Source organism: Pinus tabuliformis, chromosome 6, assembly GCF_031772625.1.
Source record: "Pinus tabuliformis cultivar Carrire ecotype Pingquan chromosome 6, CPIR1, whole genome shotgun sequence".
Lineage (NCBI taxonomy): Eukaryota > Viridiplantae > Streptophyta > Pinopsida > Pinales > Pinaceae > Pinus > Pinus tabuliformis.
This window is the reverse complement of record NC_142292.1, coordinates 1,881,486,321-1,881,494,912: the sequence shown is the minus strand read 5'-3', so window position 1 is coordinate 1,881,494,912 and position 8,592 is coordinate 1,881,486,321. Positions and strand designations below refer to the sequence as shown.

At 34.1% G+C, this 8,592-nt stretch overlaps 1 pseudogene; it reads right to left on the bottom strand.

Annotated features, from left to right (window-relative positions):
- Nucleotides 1-343: 343 nt before the first annotated feature.
- On the bottom strand, nt 344-6,570 carry LOC149266690 (conserved oligomeric Golgi complex subunit 5-like; annotated as a pseudogene).
- Between the last annotated feature and the right edge of the window lie 2,022 nt (nt 6,571-8,592).

Below are 8,592 nucleotides of genomic sequence, written 5' to 3'. Positions count from 1 at the left end.
CTGAACCATAATTCATTCAGTGGGTTGGTCCCATGTAAACATCAACTCAATCCTAGATGAAAATAGTTCCAGTTTGTGGGCTTGAGGGTGGAGTCCAGTAACCATGTCTATTTGTTTGTTACATGATATGAACAATTGCAAATTATAGCATTACATAGAAATTTGGAATACAAGAATAGACCCCCAAAACAAAACATATCAATATAAAGAAGTGAATCCAAAAGGGTGAAATGATAAATGTGCATCCAAGAAACATTACAAAGGAAAATGTTATGCATATCTAAAAATCAACTTAAGGTTAATGTAACAAACAACAAACTAAACATGGGAAAAAATGTGGTACCTAATACTCAACTTTTTCTACTAGCAACTGCAAGACTTTACTGATCTCACATAAAACAAGGAGTCTTAGATGTTTGTCTAATTTAACTGCTTCAATTGTTTCTTTGAATGCAAGAAATAGACCTTGAGATTTGCTACTCCCTCGACTGGACATTGGAACAAATTATTGACAAGATTTGAAAGGTTGTTCAAATAGTGTGCTAAATAAGATATTTGGAAAGATTCTATAGTAGCTAGCATTTGATTTTTCCCTTCTGTCTTGACAGCTGGAAAGACACTGTTAATATTGATGTCACGAAAAATTCTCTTGATCAGATTCTCTACCATGGACAAAAAATTTTGATACACCAAGACAAGTGTCTCTTTTAGAAAACTTGATGTTGTGAATGTAGGTTTCATTTGACTTACGAAATCCTTGACAAGCTCATCCCAAACTCGATCTGTCAACATTGGATCACCTTCTAGTATAGTCATGACAATCTTTATGTAAATAGATTGACCAAGCTAAAATTGTGAGAATAATCATCACATGACTGTGCATCCCAAACTCGATCTGTCAACATTGGATCACCTTCCTGTATAGCCATGACAAGATTTATATAAATAGATTGGCCAAGCTAAAATTGTGAGAATAATAATCACGTCAGTATTTACTACAACGCATAAAGCAGCATGTAGCATTCAATGCTTTAGAGGAAAAAAAATTACAAACAGAATCAAGGGGCATTGCTTACTTCAATGCTAAATTAGTTGATAAGTTATGCAATGTGTTAATGACAAGTTACAACATTAGATGCAGGATTTCTTAAGAAATCCATAACCTTATGAAATTGTATAAATCAGATATTTAAAGGAAATATTTATAGAGAGGAATTAAAAGGGATAATGCAGTTCAGAAATAAGTATTTAAGAACTAGAAGATAATAAGTATAAATAAATGACAGCTAAACAACAAAAATATGGGTCTGTTATTTTCTTTCATGAGAAATATCTTTATATTCCGTATGAGGAATATGCATGTTTCAGTCCTCAAGAGACTACTCAGACTCAACAAAGCTCATCAAGTCACTTGTGGGAATTGAACATGAGTGGGGACGATAACAATCATTCCCCCCAACTACTTGAGATAAACCCAATTGACATGTGTCTTTTATTTTATTCATATAAACATAATCAATAAAATAAAATAATAATATCAAACTAGCCCTTACCAGAAAAGGAGGAACATATTTACCTAGGTCAATTGAGAATGAGTGTTTTGACCAACTACAAGGTTCTAGAATGCCAACAACAAATCAATTTAAAGTTTAAACAATTTCAAGAGCACAAACATATTTGCAAATTTTTTCCAGACTGCGGAAAAGATAGAACACTACTCAAAGAAATTACAATGAACCTTTGACAATATTTCATAGATAGGCATAATAGGATGCATTCACTATCTGTAGCAAGGATGTGTTCACTATATCAAACTCTCGACAACCTATATATATATATATATATATATATATATATATACAAAATGATTCCTTTTATTGTTTATTATATTGTAGTGACAAAACTGCCATGCCCTGAAGCCTAAAGGTTAGAATCAACCAATCTAGTGTTATAATTTTCCAATTATATTTAACATACTTGAAATATTGTTCTTTTAGTATGCATGATAGCCTTCCCATAATTGAACATAAAATAATCCATTCAATTACAACCTTGTAGCAGTTATCTGATAAATTTCATTTTGAACATGCATCCTTCTTATGACATCAGACATACTCAGGAGAAACATTTTGAAGTTGGTATAATTCAAATAGAGTGTTTCTCTTATTATTATATCCCCTACCTATGTTTGATTCCTGACAAGAAGTGGCCAATGCGCTACCTGCAAGGAAGCCACTGAGCCACCCAGGGGCTGCTAAGTTAGGCTACGTGGTTGTTCAGTGTAAGTAGTGCCTCTCCTCTTGATAGGTGGTGGATGCTCACCACCACTATGGTAATAAGGAAGCATTATTCAAAAAATTATATAGCCTTTTACAGATGACCAGTCAGTAGTGAAAATTATCATCCATTTACAAGCTGGCATTGTGCTTGGTGGAGAGCCTTTCTGAATGTATCCTTCAAGGTGTAAATTTCTCCTTCAACATCTAGGCTCCCTTGTCCTACTGTTGATTTTGCCTTCGAATGCCTCTTGAACAGTGCATTTTCTGTGCTGCTTTGCTCCTACTCTAGATCACATTGCCTCTTGGGAGTCAAGCTTTGCAAAACATATATTCTATGTATTTGGTTACCTTCAACTTGTAATGATCTTCAATGTTTTTAATCTTTGTATTTTGGCTTGGAGAATCCTTCTTCGGAGATACATTTATTCAACATAAGTTCTTATTGTTGATTATGATACATCAATTTTTGTTTGACAAGCTAATTGGTTAAGCACTAAGATACAAATCTGAAAAATCCAGGTTTCAATATGCAAATAATTCAAACCTCCTTTTGACTTTGCATCATTTCCTAGACTATATTGTTATTATATTAATTTTTTATCTCTATAGGAACAATCAATTGCTTGAACTTAACACAAGAGAAAATATTCCATTTTATCTAGTTTAGAAGGCAACCAATATCATGGCCTATTTTGGCAGCAGCCAAATTTAGAAGGACCATATTTAAAATTGAGAAATAACATCGAGAAGAGAGGGAAAATATGGATTTCCTCAAAATATTTAGAAGCTAGATTAATTACACATACCTGTATGCCTAGCGGATAGAACTGAGAGTGGTGGTTTTAAAGTTTTCCGTAGATGTATAGTACATTCAATATTAAGATTATGTTCAGAGTTGGCCATACTCAAGCATCCCATTGCATCTAGGGATATTTCAACTGAATTCTACCCTCCTAGACTTGCAACTAGCCAAGAAATTTTGTAGGAAGTACCAATTTACTATGTACAATCCTTGAATACCACTCTTTTCTCACAGGACACTGTTGGCAAAGCATGTTGTGTGTCTAATGTAGGCTTAGATTGAACCCTTTTACAGACTTCTTGAGAACCAAGAAAGGAAAAAGGATAATTCAATGTTTTGACTGAGATGAAATGTCAAAGATATCTCTTAATCTCATGGATTATAAAATAATTAACACTGTTTGGTGGTAAAACAAACTTGGTGATAAATTGATAATCCAAGCTCAATCAGTAAACAAATTTCTTGGAATAGCTATTTTTACCTCACATGATAGTTGCAGTCTCAAGTTAATGCTGACAAATATGTTATAATAATGGATTTGCATTTCAACTTTCTTGGATCAAGAAAGCATGTTGAATTAAGAAAAACTTGCAATGGAATGAACTCAGTGCCTTTTTTGGCCTTCGTCTTTAGATGGGGCTCTCCTTTTCTCCCTCTTGCAATCGTTCAGAATTTTATTTTCATAATATAAGCATCCTTAACGTGGTACATATGGATTGATGTATATGACTTTGTGTTGTAAGCATTCATTGAGTCTTTCTCTCCATTGTTTTTAGAGTCAAAATAGAATGTAGCAACTTTTCCTTTCTTTAATATGAGGTTTCCTTGTAATCATTGGAATTGCAATTTTAGTATGTTGTTGACTCATTTCATTCTGCTACATGGCACAGGCACATGGTGAGATCATGAATAACTATGAGACCTTATTCTTGTGCTTAAAACTATAATTGTGCATTTCATGGGCATTCCTAGTTCTGCTACAAAGACATTTGTTACATCTAGAATATTGTTGGTTGTTGTCTATATTGAAGGAAACTTGAAACATTTTTTCTTTTTGAATACTTATAGGAGAGGCCAGCCAATTTGAATACACAGAGATGGGTTTGAATAAAATCCTATAAGAGGCACTGACATGCCAAAAACAATTGCATAATCAAGTGAGGTAATAGCTTCTCAAAGGATGTTCTCATGGCATCCAAAAATCACCTAGTAATACTATCTTTGCAATTCCATTTTATAATTTATGTTTTATCAATTCAAATAGTTTATATATTTTTGTAAATATGCAAATCCATAACTACTTTATTTCATTATAATTTGGGAGTCTACTCATGTCCCACACTACTTTCTTTATTGATTACAGGTACATCCCATTGGAGATAAATTGGTTGGAACATAGATGGATCATCAACAAAATATATTTTCTCATTTACATTCACACTGATATATTGTCCATGTATTAATAGATTTATGTAGTCTGAACAATTCAATACTTGTGCCATGAATTGTTCCTTATAGATATTATGACTCATATCATCAAGAATAAATTCAACAAGGAGAACATGAAGAGGAATATGTTGTTGCATATGGATGGAAATATGAACTCTACCATGATCAAGATGTGCAAGCCAAATAGTAAGCTCATCCAATTGATCAATGTGAACAAAAACTCTTGACTCATAACCTCGGAAAAAGGAGGAACCAGCAATCACATCCAACACAAGCACAGGAACATACAGTTGCAGATGAACATGATATATTGCCTTATCTTCAAGTTGGGCATCAAGTGACTGAAAGGCATAGGCAAGGAGTATGAAGGATTTTCATAATTTGTAGGCCAGAAATCTCAGGTGGAAAACATCTCCAAGTAGAAAACCAGAAGTTTAGCCCTATGTTGTATTTTTTTTGGGACCTTCTGGTATTGATATCATATACAATCTACTAGAAAACAACCAGGTAGTATGTAGAAGTAGAAAATTGATCTCATTTTATCAGATGTTGGCAATAGAGATCATAGTTTGTGTAGTGAAAATTGGGAGAATGTTTCTATTATGTGTGTCAAACAAATAAATTCTAAATTATAGGGTTGATCATATGAAGGGCTTTGTTATGAAATGTTTGAATAGGAGGTGCAACCAATAATGGTATCAAGTAGATTTTATCAAAAAATTGAATATTTGGAGGATAATTTGTAATGAGTTTATATGGCTCAAGTGATATTTTGTATTAAAATCCCTGTGGCATCCCATGCAAATTTAATAAAATAATGTATTTTTATTCACCAAAGCAAGTGCTAGTTATAAAGATTGTAAATTGCAGATCAAGAAATCGATGGTAGCATTTACTTACAAGTACATACCTGCATTACTTCTTCACGAAACAAAGAATAATGAAAGGATCCCTTTTCTTCGATGTCACCCTTTGCAAATGCCACACTATAAGGACCGTCAAATACAATTAGTCCATATGAGATCCCATCCTCTGCCACAATACCTCCTTTGCCTTCTGAATACCTCTCATATGCAGTGTGCCACTCTTCTGAATCCCATGCAATCCAAAGCCCGAACCAAAACTAACTGATATGGCCTTCATGTCCAATACCCAACTCACATGCTTAACAACTTGGGACCTGTATTTACTAATCATGGCCTCCACAGTGGACCTTAATTCCTCCATGTTGTAATACACTTGCAAGGCACTTCCTACTTTAGCCTAGTTCAAAGCCTCCATTCCTCTCTCAAGAACCTTCATCACCTTTGATCGCAATCGGTTCCCCGCTTCCATTAACTAGGGGATCTCCTCATCGACAACCTCGATGCCCAACAAATCCCCTTCCTTTCTCAGGGTTTCGATTTCATTATACATTTGAGCAACTTTAATGAGGTCCAACTTGCTGCTATCACCTTCAGAATCCATCAATTCTCTCAGTTTTCTCACCTGTTTTATAACCCTAATAGTGTTATGAAAAATATCAATAGCCTCATGGAGGTGTGAAAGTTGATGAGAATTTAACCTAATCTATTTGTAGGGCTCTACAATCTCAGACTAACTCTCTACACTGACCGCTGCAGACTGCTAACCCGAAATTTAACTACATTCAAAACCTCCTCGGCATCCTTTGAGCTTAAGAGTTGTTGAATCAACTCGTCATGGTGTAAATAGACTTAATTTCTTAGCTTCTTTTCGAGCAAAAGAATCCCTTGAACTAGCTATCTATGCATGAGACTGCGGATCCACTATTGAGGGCCTCACTGGAAAATTCCATTGAGTTGAAATCATCGGAAAGAAATTTGGCAAAGATGGGATCATTCATGAATTCCTCTGTGAGGGGTCTGTCATTCAAATACCACCATGGATCACTCAAAGTGGGTTCTCAGGGGGTCAAACAGGGTTTAAGTGAGGTGAGGCAGTGTAAAGGGAGGACAGAGTGTTATTTGTAGGTGATAGTATCTATCCTCCCTTGTGAAATGTATTGATAGACCCCGCCATTTTCTTTGTCCTTTAATTCTAGAGAATCGACATTGTAGAATTGTAGTGATAAGCAAGCATAAATACCTGGTCAATGGGAATATGAATTCGAGGTACTACCATGTAGATCTAGAAGCTCGTAGGTCTGAAATGTATTGAGGAATGCGCCAGTGTAGATCATGTGAGAATTTAGAAAATGAAAATGCAGGAAGAGAAAGAGAGCAAGATTCAAATTCAGAGATACATGAAAGTGTGCAAGTTGATGTTTAATAGTGCTTAGGATTTCTTGTTGACTGTGACTCACAAAATTTTACCTTCCAAATCTGTTGATAATCAATACTTCCCCTCTTTGAATTAGGGTAGAAGTATTTTTGAGGTGGGGAATCCAGACTTTTCGAATCTGTAAGGAGCCATCGAGAGTACACTTCCACTCCTCGAAGGAAGGAAGAGAGCATTTCTTCTGGTAAGGTAAATATGGTTTGTTGAATCCTTAAAAGTAGAAATATTATGTTCCAACTCTAAGTAGAGAGCTGTTCTTTGTCATCAGGAAGAAAAGCTCGACTGGCCTGAAGTCAGAACCAAAAACGAAGAAATTTCCCTTGTCGAGTAAAGGAATGGAGAGCTACTAAAAAAAAAGGAGTAAGCGCTTCGACGGAGTGAAGGGAGTCTCGCTTTGGCCTGATGGATAATCACCATGTGACTAAATTTCCTAGGCATATTCTTATATAGGTTGAATTTTTAATATTAGCATGGATACTTCGTTAAAATGTTTCCATGTGAAATTTTGGTGCGTAATTTTTTATATTTTGTTAGGTGGTTTTAATTTGAAATTTTGTGGAAGCATGTTATTTTTCAATGGTTTGACAAATATTAATATTTTAAAAATAAAAAATAAAGAGTATATTAGTGAATAAGGTTGTTACATTTTGTAAATTTAAGTTATATTTTTTAAAATCAATATGTTTGTTTCTATGCATGCCTTTTACCTACATTTATGAAGAAAGAGGGGAAGGTTGATTTGTCTAAGTTTTTTGAATTATATTAACTTTTTCTCCTCCATTTTTTTTACAACATAGATGGGAGATTTACTTAGCATTAAAAGGGTGTGTGCTTCAATAGAATAGATTGGATTGGTAATGGGATCACCTAAACAAGCACATATATTATCTCAACATTTTCTCTTGCACTCTTTTCTCATTAAACAAAGTAGCTTCTATTTATGTTGGAAGGACAAAAAAATCATGGTTTTAATTGTTATATTTTCATTCTCCACCTCTTAATCCAATGTAATCATAATCAAATATTGTAGAACAATAAGGCATTGAACAAAAGTAATTGTAGTATTTGAAGCTAAACCTAATAACATGTTTGAGTCAAAGGAATCATTTCAATTATCCATGAAGCTACAACAAAATTATGCCAATTCATCTAATATTGGATCTTAAATGACTAAGAAAACTCAAGATTGTGGATATGTCATATTTATGTTGTTTGTCTATTTGGAGATGACTCTATGATGGGATGAATGGAATGCAAAAATGCAAGATAAATTCAAAAACGAAATGGTAAGCCTACTTAAGAAATTGGTTGCACTAGTTAAAGTGACAGTTAGACATTAGTAAGAAGTCAAAAATTTTAAGGGTTAGAAAAAGTGATGTGGCATCTCCATCCCATGCATTTTCAGCCATGGATGGATAGCCACTTTTAGGCCATTAAAATTTTGTCCCTTGAGGGACCATTTCGCCATTATAACATAAATGTGGTTTTCTTAGGGAGGTTTGTAATTCATTTAAATGCACACATAAGGTGTAGTAATAAAAATGCAATGGGATTAAACAAGCATTCACTAACATTTCATAGAAACCAAGAACCTATGATTAAATTAAACCTGATCACACATAACATGCATAATCCATGTAAATTTATTACAATAAATAATATCCAATCACATTTCATCAACTCTTATTTTTTACTGAGAATGGTCCAAGGAAAGTAGTTGCATATGAGCAATTTTTCTCCCAGTCGTAGGCATCAACTATAGAT